Below are 14,613 nucleotides of genomic sequence, written 5' to 3' on the forward strand. Positions count from 1 at the left end.
AAATGATACTTTGAATAACTGACTTTAAAATGGTAAGATTATCAAAGAATGTCTTAAATCGGAATATGTAGTTTTACTAAAAACCGTACGTTTAAAATGAATGGAAATCGTGAACGGACTTTCGATGAAAAAGGATGGTCAAGAACACGTGATGTTGGACCGGATGGATGAAATGGATGTATAATCACGATGGGAAAAAGAGAAATGATTTTAAGTATTTTAGTAACGATTTTAGAAATATCGGAAACTAACGGATTTTTATTTTGGTAGTTACGAAGATTTTGGTGTTCGAACCTTGAAACCAAACCACCCTTAGTTGACGAGTTAAAGCACACTTCATTAAGGTGAGAAAGAACACATCGTGACATAGTGGTGTCTGAATATGACACCCGAATCTCCTAAACCATCTCAAAGGTTTTGGAGTTAACTTGGGTTCTAAGAAACCCAAGAATTTTGTACGTTTGAATGCTTTTGATAGATATGATTGTTGATGAAATATGTTGAATATTGTATATGAATGTTGTTGGGAACTTTTCTGTGCGCATGTGTTTGAAAAACTATGTTTAAACGTGTTTCGGTTGTCGAAAAGGGTAAAATTGGTATTCTGTTCAAGTCCCTGTCGCTTGGGTGAGAAACTCTCGTCTGGGCGAGCACAGTCTCGCTTGGGCGAGGACTAGGCGAGGGACTGGGCGAGGGAAAGTGTTGGTTCTGGAACTCCATCGCCTGGGCGGCAGAATCTCGCTTGGGCGAGAATGCCTAGGATTTCGGATGGAGAAATTCTCCAACAAAGCAATGATGTATCTATGTCATTTAGTTGTGTCAATGTTGGTGATCATTGTTGAATTAGTCATGATTGATATGGCGAAGTTCACTGTGATTCGATATGAAGACAGGACTAATAGACGGGATAATTTGGGTATGCCTAAGTCATAATGGCAATATTTAAGCGCACAATAAGGATAACACGTACGGAGAATCATATGTGTGACCAGTGGGAGATTGTTAGAATTTCTGACAATTTATGGGTCACAAATATAATTCTAAGATTGTGTTATGACCATTATGTAATTAGCCAAAATATAAAATGATCTTCAGTAATTAATTTGGTGACTAAGGGCATATGTGTCATGAAATAATATAAGTGTAGATACCTTCAGGCAATTTCTGATTTGATGAAGGGACTGAATCAGAATTATTGCAACTAAAGTAGTAACCGCTACGGGGTTACTTTTATGGGTTATGGTCTCATTTGTAGAGCAACAGGTTTTAAGGTGTAGGGTTGAAGAAAATAAGGATGGATTAGGATAGTGTTATCCATGTGGATAAACACTATCAAGTCATCCATAAGGTAAATATAAGGCAACCTCTCCTCTTCAAGAATACTTCTGAAACTAAGGCACATCTCTCACCATAAGGCAGACTTGAGAACTAAGGAATTCTCTCATTCCCCTCTAGAGAGAAACTAAGGAAAACCATTCGGCGCTCTATCACCTGGAAGATGATCGCACCCTCATACCTTCGTGATTCCGGAAATGGCTCGACAAGGTATGTTCTTCATCTTCACCATGAACTCATTTGGGGTTTCTTCGGTTTGGACCATGATTGTGCCATTTGGGTTTATGTATGAGCATAAACATTAGGTTATGGGAACAAAGCCATGGTCATAAGGACTTCCGTATTCCATCTATGGATTTCGGATGGAGAAATTCTCCAACAAAGCAATGATAGATTTGAGTTAGTTAGTTAGAGTATGTTAATTGTTGAAATGTAGTGTAATATTGCTTAAGAGAATATGCTAATGGTTAATGATATTGCTCTAAGCATTAGCCAATTGTTGAATGTTTTCTGAGCTATTTTTGTTATATCTATCTAGGATAAGATTAAGTAATCTCATATTTTAATTTATTGCCATATTTTTTTCCTCATAAGTTTTTTTGAAATCTAAGCAATTGCTTGACAAACACTAAGTGACCATTAATAAGACAATAACATGGTAAATAGTAGAGTGAAGGAAATAAATTTGTATAAGTCATCATGAATTATTTTCTTTATGACTTTTTTCCTTAATGGAGATTTACACTATTTTTTTCGTCATCATTATACTAATTGAAAATTATTTGATTCACAAGAAAATTCTGCCTAACACATTAGAATTGGTCAATTAGATCATTTATGTCCAATTAGATCATTTGCCATTTCCAGTCTTAATGAATATGTTCTAAAATTTCAGGTAGAGTACATATTAGGAGAAAACCCATTAAGAATGTCATACATGATAGGTTATGGTTCAAACTTTCAGAAGAGAATATACCATAGATGACACTTCTTATTATAAATCAAAGAGTAACAAAAAAATGTAGATTTCATTCATTGAATGAATTGTATTGAATTGAGTTGAATTAAATTACAAAGAAGAACTACCCTTTTATATAGAAAACTGATAACTAGCCAAAAATAGCTAATTAACATAACAAATTAACTAATTACCTGTCTTCTATTAATGGTATCGAGTCTAGAATATATTTCAACCAATATTGTGAAACCCGAGCCGAATGTCAAACCGAAAGAGGTCTCGTATTAGGTTTAATCGGTCAAGCCGTTTGGTCTGACCGGGTAATTTTGTACATAATCAATATTTTTTATCTATAGATATATAATTAATAATTATGTGTAATTACATTGAAGTAACGTATCTTTATCTTTTTTGGACTGAAGTAAAACAAAAGATTATATAAAAATGTTCCATTTTTTAATTTTTAAGTGAACCGTCCAGTTTACTTCCCGGGTTAATATGGTTTAACCGGGTTTAACACGGTCGGACTGGAATTTCTCTGGTTCAAAGCGGTTCAACCCTCACTCGATTAAGATGGTAAACTAAAGCCGTTTTCAAATTCGGTCAGCGATCAAACCAATTGGACCGTCCAGTACGGTCCGGTTCTCACAACACTAATTTCAACATTTCTTGCTCATCCACTAACCATAGGTTGTGAAAGAGGTTTTTACCCCTTTATATTCAACCAATGAAAATGGAAAATTATATATTTTTCTGCTAAATCATCATACTAATTCTCTTACCCACAAAAAATGGCATATGTCATAATGTGATAGTTTGTTTATTAATGATTAATTTACTGATGACATTTGTTGTTCTTTTGTGGGTAAGAAGATTTAGTAGGAGAATATAACATTACTCCGTATAAATTAGAGCAATACATTTCCAAACCAAATTAATTGATTTATTGATTGTTGTGATGATTAAAAGCAATCTGCACCTTCAACTTATATGAATGTTTCTATTGTTGGACCTTTTGCTTGTTGGTATTCCTTAATGTCTGATTAACTTGTTAGTGCTTTAAAAAAAAAAACTTTTTGAGAAACTTTACATTGAGCCTTTAATGGTTCATAAGAACCCTTAATTTAGGATCTTGACATTATGACATTTACATGTTATAGAATAAGGTTAGAGAATACCTGGTTCCATTGCTATTTCTTTTTAGTGTTCTTCCCTGATGCTTTCTCTGATTGCCTTTTGTTTTCACATCTCCTCCTTCCCTTTATGAGTTTCTTGATGATTAGAAAATCAGTTTCCTTCATTCCTCGCTATAACAATGCACTAGATTTTCTTTTATGCAAAACTAAGATCTTTCTCTTATTCTTGCTTTTAGTTTCTCTCTCAGAATAGAGATGTATATGTTATGTACTAAATGGAATTGCCACACACTGTCCAATTTTAATGCATCAGTTGGGGAAGTTAACATCTAGGAAACTTCCCATGAAGTGAGAGGGAGGGAGTTAACAAAACCCCCACTAATCTGATTATTTAATTGTCAACCATTATCACATTAGACACTCTCATTCAGATTAGTGACTTTCATGTACATGAACCACATTGATTATTAAATTAATCTAACAGATTCTAGACTCAGATTAAACGAGCTACATTGTCACCAAACAAACAAAAAGTACCTTTAGAACAATCCTATGATATCTCTTGTGATAAACTGTGGCAAAGCAAACGTGTTTTGCGTTTTTAACCCCAAAAAAGTATTACATAACGTATGGGTGTGGCTCATCAGTCACGCGATTTTTCCTCTCTTGATCGATGAAGCTGGTAAGTAACGGATCCAATGCATGAAAAATAACATATTTTATTAAGGCAGAGAATCTAGTGTTTCATGAATCTCATGGTTAGTTGGCACCGAAACCAGGTGGTGTAAACAGTGACTACTAACTATTAATGTCTTGAAATTTCATATAGTGGTATAAGCAGGTCTAATATATCTCCAAAAAAACCAAAATATTTAGAATTCCGTAAGCATCATTTGTTGAGATAGCAATAATGTACTGTGTTACTTGCTTGTACCAAAAGAAACTTAAAAGAATTATTTTAGGGTCAATGGCGTTACTTGCTTCACAGTCAAGTATGGCGTTAATGGTAATGAAGCCTCCTTTGTTCATGCAAATATGCCTAATTACGAAAAGTTGACCAACCCACTTTATAGTAAACTCAATCAAGCGAGACTTTGCATACGGATGCAGCCGCCATTTAGGCTCAACTCCACCATCTCAAATTCTTAATAGCTCCTTTCTCACACCACCTTCCAGTTATATAATTAGTAACTAATAATCTATAAAGTTGCTCAATTCTAGGCACACATTAGGGATATGTAACCAACCTATGCAACTTTTTTTCCAGTAGCCCATGTTAAGTTACTTGAAGAGCTCATTAATTTACCCAATATTTAATTAATTCCAGCTTCATTCTCAAGCGTATACTACAATCTTTGTTCAATAAATTAACCATACGAATTAGTGAAACTTAGAAATCAATTATTTTACAAAATGGTGTTACACTAATAGGAATAGCTTATTGCCAATCACACTGTTTAAAAGAGAAGTCAAAACTCAAAAGGGAAAGGGAAATCCCACTAACACGAAAATGAGCATAACGCGTCAGATGTAAGAAACTCAGAAATTTGTTATCAGCTTAACATAGATTCACACAAGGTTTTTGCACCCATAACCCTTCCTTTTCACAGAAAATAAACAGTCTCTTCTGAAGCTTCAATAATCAATCCAATGATGGTAAAGTCTCCAAAGCCAAAAAGAGGAAGAAGTTTTTTCATGCTCTCTTGTTTCATATTCTTCATTTTTCTCTGTTTTTTTCATGTTAAATTATTAATCACAGAAAAGTTATGAAACATAATCTGAAATCATGAAAGTGAAATATTTCTCATTTTTACATGTTGGAAACTTTTAACACCATTTTTCCAACACCATGTTGCTCTTTCTGCTCATTCAAACACATACATTATACAAAGTAGTTTCTGAAGCCTAAGGACAATACACGTTAGTTAAAATTACATAATTGAACTTCATCAAATTACATAATTACACATTCAGATTTGTATTAGTATGACAAAAAGGTTTTATTTTTCATCCAACCCAATGTTCACGCACGTTTATTTGATTGGGAAAGTCAAATTGTGGGTGATAGAAATAATTATAGAAAAATCAAAATATATCCCTGGTCTAACAAACCAAAGTTTAGAAGCTTTGTTATTTCAACGAAATCACAAATAAATATTCATCATAATAATGAATACATAATTAGTAACGTTTTTAGTAGTTGTGGTTAAATTTTACTAACATATTCGTTCTCTATTATTGGTTCTCTTCACTATTTACATACATCCAAAAGCATAAAAGCCCATACTATATATAATTAGAAAAATAGAAACATTCATATTCTTATAATTTATAATTTAAATATCATAATTGCATACATTTGTCTTACATTATTTTACGTGTCAGAGAATGAAAAATTCAGATATACATGAATCACAAGATGAACGATGACACAGAATAAGGCAGTATGTTAGACAAAGAAGGAACAACATGAACATACATCAAAGACAACAAGAATTAGCAAGAAGACGTTTAACACGCTATAAACGAAACAATGACAATGAAGCACAACCAAATCAAAACAATATTCATGTTTGTACAAACTTTGAACAAAAAACTACAAGTATTACTACATTTGTCACATATCATTTACTTAAACTCAATAAAATCAAATATTACTCATGTTAAAACATTTAATTAATATTTTACAATATGTTTTATTTAACTTTAATTTGTTGTATTTTTAGGATCCACTCATAATCCTTTTGAGACTATATCAACAAATATTTCAAGTACAATGAGATTGACGTCTGTACGTCAAATTGCTAGATCATCCTTTCGACAACAATTTCGCACATGTAATTTTATTGATAGTTGAAATATATACACTGTGTAAAATTATTTATTTTATTATAACTTAATTATATTATTGTAGTTGTCACATATATATTGTCAAAACTAAAAACACTTTTTGAGAAATTACTGAAATTAATCTTAAAATTCTAATGACATTATTGATAATTGAAATATGAAAATTAAGTCAAATTATTCATTTTATTATACTTAATTATATTATTATAGTTGTCATATATATATTTTGTTAACCTAAAAACAATATTTGAGAAATTACTGAAATTATTCTTAAATTTGATATGACATAGTGGTAATATTATAAAATTACATAATTTTATTCATATTTTAGGATATATTCATGGTCATGTTGAAGCCTTACCAACAAATATTTCAAATACATATATATTTCGAATACAAATATATCCAATGTTGAATTATCAAATATTTTAAATAATTCAAATACTTTAATTTTACCAATAAAATTAAAGTGTTTGTGGTTGTGACAAATTTCACTCACTTTAGCAAAATGTGAATTATCCAATGTTGTTTTTGATTAATTTATTGTCTAAGTTATGATGTCCATTGGTCTTGGCAAAGCACATTTTCTTTTCCCATAATTTTTGTCATAATAGATAAAAATAGTCACTAATGAGTGAGTGTAACGTTAATATTGTGTGACTGCACAGATTTATATATAAAATACTATATTAATTATTATCATTTATATATATTATTTTTTTAAATAATATAGTTAATAATGTATATATTTTTTCTCAATCATTAAATCATCAGAGAACATATTTGGTTTTATGTGACTGGATAATGTATGACTCATAAAATAATAACAATTTGTGATGATTTGGTAAAAATACACCATGACATGATAATTACGTGGGAAGGAGAAGACTCTATACAACAACTTATACATGAAATATTTCCTAATTTAGGAAGTCATGGATGGGATGCTTCTTATATGTCAGAAAGAGCTATACTAACACCCACAAATGAGAATGTTCAGAAAGTGAATGATATAATTATCAATCATTTTTCGGGAGAAGATCATAATTTGCTATCTTTTGATGAGGTTGAAGGAGACACAAACAACTTATACCAACAAGAGTATTTAAACTTCATTACTCCTGGTGGTTTACCACCGCATGTTCTAAAAGTAAAAAAAAGGTGCACCATTGATGTTGTTGCGAAACATAGACCCAAAGGGTGGCTTATACAATGGGACGAGAATACTATGTCGTGGGACTTACATGAATTTGTTAGATGTGGAAGTCCTAAGTGGCCAACATGCCGGACATAGAGCTTTTTTACCTAGGATTAAACTTAAAACGTCAAACAATGTAGGACTCCTTTTTGTTCTTATCAGAAAACATTTTCCTGTGCGATTAAGTTTTGCACTCACCATAAATAAGGCACAATGACAAACCATTCCCAATGTAGGCAGTTATCTTCCTAAACATGTCTTTGGACACGGACAACTATATGTTGCTCTATCAAGGGGGTTTCAAAAACTATCACGAAAATTCTTATTAAAGAAGGAAAAATTCAAGGGGAAGAGGGTGATTTCACAAAGAATATTGTTTTTAAAGATATTTTATTACATTGACTTAATGTTAATGATGTTACTACATACATCAACAATAATATGACCGTCATACTTCAATAACAACCAATGATTATAAGGAACAACCCAACGGTTCTCAAAAGTCACACATGTAATGAGATTCACAAGCTCACAATCTCGTCTTTTCTACTCTACATAATAGTCCCTATTTCTTCACGATTTGTTTCTTAGTTTCAAAGTTATTTCTTAATAAGGTGTAGTATTGAGAATACTGTCATTATTACTTTCATCACACATTATTATTTTCTTCTTTACTTAATTAATTCAATTATTATCTTACAGCCTTTTTGTAATTCAATTACAAATTATGTACACATTTCATATTTCTATAAAAAATTATTTTACATCAGCCAAATTACCTCTTATTTTTCCTATAAAAAAGTGGTTAGTAAAAGGGTTAATCTTTGAGTCTTTTTCATGTTATATTCCAAGCATTATTGTGCTTAGCATTAAAATATTTCGGAATTTCCTCATATCAAAGAAAATTCATTACTCATTTATCATGTCAATCATTGTTACAAAGATAAGAATGCAGTTCACAAACATTCCATGAAGACTTTATATATTAGGATTTATTTCAATGATTATGTCTTAATCATACACTTTACCTATAAAAATAAAAATAAGCGTGGATTACTAAACTATTCGAATGTTCAATTTTAAAAAATATATTCAATTACAACATGTTACAAACAATAGGAAAGCGGGTTGACAGACACAGGACACGCTAGTATATATAAAAGTTATAGGTGCATCTAAATCATGTTTATTTTTTGTTAAGAATAGATTCAATGCATTCATATATTCTTCAGGACAGAAGATAGGTGAAAGGAAAGAAATTGAAACAGGTTTCAATGGTGTTCTGGTTTTATATAATCCATTGGAATTTTGGAACTTATTAAGGTGATGTTAGGACCCTTGTTTTCTGTTAGAAGCACTGGAGCAAAATGATGTTCTCAACATATTGAAGACCGGTGTATGAAATAGATTTGCTATCTATGATGCAAATGCATATAATAGTTTATTATATATTATCAGTAGAGAAATGCAATCCTTTACAAACTTCTTTTTTCGACATTCACTCTGTCCAAAAAAAATCAAAGGGATTTTTTATAGGATGGACAAATAGCAATAGGAAGACTAATTGGATTAAATGAGATAATATATGCAAATATAAGTATGAGGGTGGGTTAGGTATTAAATGTATCCACTTATTCAGTCTTACTCTTCTAAGAAAATGAAAATGATATCAGCTTATTAATAGAGATAGTTTTTAGTGTAGATTGTTGAGATCTAAATATAGGATATCTCCACTACTTTGGGGATTGGGACGAGAATCTCTCCTTTAAAAAAATATCTTTGCATTAGAAATCTTCATAATCTTTAAATTAGGGGTTCCAATTTACTCACTTGTTTTGGAATGGTGTTACTCTAGAGTAGGATGATCATATTAAGGATTTGGGAAATGGGCGGAGGGAAATTGGGAGTATAATTTAACCTGAAGAAGACATCCTTTTATTTGGGAAATTGAACTAACTGATTCTTTTTCATAAGAATTTCGGCAATATGTGTTCGAGGAAAACACATTGGACTAATGGGTGTGGTAGCACGTCAAATCTAAGTTCTACGTAGTCAAATCAGCATACAAGGTTCTTGCTCATCGCGGTCATCAACAAGAGATCACAATCATCATCTTCACTTCCTTTGGAAATCCAAATTAAAATATATTTGAAGGTCACTATATTTGCAGGAAGACTTTTTAGGACAGATTATCAACCATGGAAGCACTGCTTAGGGGAGGAATGTCTCTAACCCAAGGAGGTGGGCCTTTATGTATCTTCTTCAACTAGCAATCAAAAATTACTCAACACATTTTCTACAATTGGTTAGGCATTAGCATAGCACTACCATTCATCATTTCACTACTCACATGGGCATGTGAAACATATGAAATGTTGGAAGCTCTATTTATCTAGAAATGATTCTATTTTTAACTCAATAAAGTCTTTCTGTCATCAAATATTATAGGTCAAATCTTGGCTTTAGATTAATAAATAAAGAAGCAAAACCTCAATATCTTATTCAGATTGGGTCACAAATCCCTTTTGTAATATATTTTGTAATTGCTTTGCCTTTATGTTTGCTCTTTAATTACTAATAGCTTAATGGTAGTGACTTATTTGTAAATTGACTATTTAGAATGGAGATTCTCCGTCCAAAATTGTGTTCCCAATGGTGACCCCCCACTAATTACAATGTGTCATTCAATTGAATAAAAAAATCATAAAAGCAGAATTATATTAGTTGATGTGACTTATAGAGACATGGTTTCTTAGGACATGTAATCTTTCTAAAACATTCGTTATTCTAACTTTATTTTTAAGATGGGTTTTTAAAGAAATTCTGAATTCCATTCATTCCTTCAAATGTGGTGGCCTTGATCCTTGATAGAGTGCCAACAAAAGAAATTTTGCTGAAGAGAAATGCGCTTTCATATTATGAACAAACAGTATGTGTTTTTTGGTGTAAATGAAGAGGACATTTTTATTCGCTAAATCTTATGTAAAAACTCATTTTAGGTCGCAGCTAATGATGCCAACTTTAATGCATATAAAGGTTTATTATTAGTTTTTAATAAGAAGCATTTATTCTCTATTATTAGTACATAAGAAGCATTTATTCTTTATTATTAGTACATAAAATGGTACGTTCGATTATTAGAAATTAAATAGATCAAAGATCAGATGGTGTGACTTCCTTTTGAAAAAATTAATAGAATAAAGGAAAATAATTATAGAGTAGAAAGAATTACAAACCTGACAATTTTATTTATCAAAGACTTTTGTTACTGCTCCTCCTTTTATGTTGCCCTTGTCTTGATTTTTGGAACTTCCATATGTTTGTGTGTATTTGTGTGTTTTTTGTGCGTGTCTCCCATCTATTTGTAGGTGAACCTTGAACACTTTTTTCTTGAGAGAGAATTCATATATTAATGAGTCCATAATAACTTGATTGAATTCGAATATTTGACACATGTTTTTTTTCTCCAGATAGGTATCTCTCCATTAATTTGTTCACTAGACTCATTAACTTGATTGGTTAAATTTAAATATTTGACACATGTTTTTTTTTCAAATTTATATTTCCCATTAATGATTCTACTAATGGATTATTAAATTGATTGAACAACCTTTTATATTTATTAAAAAATAAAACTGTATCTTATCATTATTTAACCCGATAGATACCTTTTAATTTAATTAAATCTCAACAAGTGTCAGGATGGCCGAGTGGTCTAAGGCGCCAGACTCAAGTTCTGGTTCTCGTGAGAGAGCGTGGGTTCAAATCCCACTTCTGACATTTTGCCTATTAAAAAAAACACTTACTTAAAACCCCTTTGTAGTATTATTATTTTATAAAAAGGAAAGGAAAATGGGAGAGAAAAAGGAAAAAAATATGATTTATTATCCTTAACTTATTTTGATAGCAATTATGATTATATTTTAATCATGCAACTCAATGAAATTGATATCAAATTTATCTTGTGATTTTGTTTCCTTATTTTCAAATTGTAATCCTTAATATATTTTTTGATTAAATTTTGATGAAATCAAATCTTTAAAAAATTAATTTTTTAAATCAAAGCGATTTTAATATAATTTTTATTTTTATATTTTTGTCATTTTTTACTACAACATTAATTGGACAAAATTAGGTGTTCATAATTCCAAAGCCATTTATCTTATCAAAATCTAGTATTTATCGCATCGCCAAGTCTTCTCATTATTTCATTCCAAAACCAATTTAGGGTGTTTGTCCCCTTAACGACTAAATTTGCTAGGTCAATTCATGATAAGGAATATTTCATTGCTTGGACGATGTATTAAATCTGAGACGACGTCTATGTAGTAGGAACCTATTAGTGAAAGGGAAGTAGTATGCTTGTGCTTTTGGTAGCCATAGTGGAGGGTGATGAACTATTGGAGGGTTGAGTCTTTTTATTTCATCTCTTCTTTGGCCTACTTGTATGATTCGTTGTGTTATTTGGTGATGGCTTCAGTGATTTTTGGGATATTGAAATTATTGGAGGTTTGATATATATTGTGACCATGGTATTATGCAGATGGATAAAAGGTATTTAATAATAAGGAGATTTGTGTTTATACTACATAATACCGTATGAATTATCATACAATCACAATACTAGCATAGTGGTATAATGATCCAAACATAGATTCATTCATTAAATTATATATTAGTTAAATATTAATTTATATTATATTAAATATAATAAATTTATGAATATAAATATTATTATTTATAACATATTATTGAAATGATTCAATGAATAATATGTTACAAACAATTATCAAGTTCGAGGTTGGAATACTTAATGACACTTAATATGTCATTTTGAAAATTATGATGTTTATTTAGTTATAAACCAATTTTAACTCATATTTTCCAGTTTTGACCAATTTAATTGAATGATCAATATCATTTTATACCATATTGGTATGAAAACTGATTCACTGGTTAAAGAGACATATACAACAAATATAACCTAGATTCCATGTAATATATGGTTTTTTATTTTTAGTTCTTGCAGCCAAATATTGATAATATGACATTGTGGAATAGAGTTTTGTTAGTCACTTCAACGTTTAACAACTCAAACTTTACGGGAGGAACTAAAAACAAAAGAAAAAAAGTAAATTAGAGAGTAAAGACCAAAAAGATAAAAAGGTAGGACGAATATCAAACTGGCCAATTTATAGAGATAAAAGTATTTTTAACCCAAATAATATATATGTATATATACCAGTTTTTATACCGATGTATGATCATTATTATTATAATATAAGATAATCATTTGAGCTGCATAATTTGAGATGATTAATCCACTCGAAATATTGAAAAGTTGAACTCGACACAAATCAATTATTATGATGTCGAGATAAGTCAAATTCTACTCATTTCCAACCTTTCTCTCAATTTCACAGTTGCTCTCCCTTTCCCATGATGTTTCACCCTCTTTCTCTCTCTCTCCAATACTAGGAGAATTATTTTCTAGGTCTTTTTGAGAAAAAACCATTAACTACCTTTTAGGCTTTTACTCTATTTTAAACAACAATAGACAGTGTACTGATTTTGTTTTTCATTTTGCAACATTTAAATTATCTGTATTTTACTTAGAAAATCCTTATTTAAGTGCGACCGAACTATATTTTTAATTACAAACAGTCCAATAAAAATATTACATTGTACTCGTTTAATTGGTTAAAAATTTAGTTCAGATAAATCATTTTTTTAACGGGAAATAAAATATTATACTTTTATTAAAGGGTTAAGAATTTAATACATAGAGAAGTGATACATTTACATGTTCAAAATTATATTTCTTTATTGAGTTCATTATCCTGACATTAGGACCAATGTTAAGAAAATATTAAATAAAATTAAGTACATGGTGCATAGTCTCAACATGATAGTTTTCTTAGATAGGCTTTAAGATTAAGAAGTGCTATCTTTGTTAAAATGGTAGTAGGTATGGATAAGAGAGATTCTTGATGAACAAGAAAGAATGAGAAAATGTTATTGAATTGAATTCCAAAGTTACATTGAATCATTTATATAAAGGGAAGAAAACACTAACTACCATAACCAAATTAACTAACCGACTAACAAAAGCTCAACTATTTTAACAATCTTAGGCTAGATTTCAGAAGTAGAAAATCTAAGATCTTTAACCCATCATATTTGAATCTAAGGTACATGTGATGTAATTAGAAAAAGGAAAATCAATAGTTAATAGCATGTTTAATTAAGGCATGTTTTTGTTTAATTAATATATTTAATCTAAATCATATTTTAGTTTTAAAAAAATCTAATAAACACTTGAATTGAACTAAATTTCTTATTAAAGAAATATTTGGACTCTGAATGGCTCTGCTAGGGCATAATCAATTCCTTTTTCCTGGGAATCTATCCTAAATCCTTGGCAAGGAAAATCCAAACTTCTTGGATCTTCTAAATCTTTGTCCTCTCTTTCACCTGTCTTGCTATCATTTCTCCATCATGACTTGCACAAATTCTATTATTCCCTGGAAATGCTTGATTGGGGAGAATAACGTTCCAATAATACAACACAAGGAACCAATAAAGGCCACCCAAGTGGAGCAACCACGGGGAGGGAAAAAATCCTTCATTCAGGCTCTAAATAATACTCCAGATATCGTTCCACCTCAGCTACCTGAGCCTTGCCTCAAAGGAGATGCAATAGCCATCAAAATTCCTAAATCAGACTATCAAGAAGGATTAATCTGGTGCAAGACTCATCTTCACGGTAGAATCATCTTCTCTAAAGGGGACACACCATTGAAGTTTACAGATCTGAAAAGTAAACTTACCACTATGTGGAATATGGTGGGAGAATGGTCCATTATCTCTCTGGGTAAAGGGTTTTATGATTTTTCATTCTCTTCAATGGAGGACATGAGAAAAATATGCTCTGTCGGGTCATGGAGCTTGAAACTGGGTTTCTTAAAGCTGTTCTTATGGACACATGATTTCAACCCAAACTTGCAAAAACTATCTCATACACAATGCTGGATCCGTATTAATAACCTCCCCCAAGAATACTAGAGTCCAAGGATAATATATTCTATCGCAGGTGGCATTGGAACTCCAGTCTCCCTGGATATGGCAACGAGCAA

At 30.9% G+C, this 14,613-nt stretch overlaps 1 non-coding gene across 1 annotated transcript; it reads left to right on the forward strand.

Moving 5' to 3' along the window:
* The first annotated feature begins 11,173 nt into the window (after positions 1 to 11,173).
* TRNAL-CAA lies at positions 11,174 to 11,257 on the forward strand. The gene has a single exon. It is a non-coding gene; the product is annotated as a tRNA-Leu (tRNA).
* Positions 11,258 to 14,613: the final 3,356 nt, after the last annotated feature.

Source organism: Lupinus angustifolius, unplaced genomic scaffold (assembly GCF_001865875.1).
Source record: "Lupinus angustifolius cultivar Tanjil unplaced genomic scaffold, LupAngTanjil_v1.0 Scaffold_93_10, whole genome shotgun sequence".
Classification (NCBI taxonomy): Eukaryota; Viridiplantae; Streptophyta; class Magnoliopsida; order Fabales; family Fabaceae; genus Lupinus; species Lupinus angustifolius.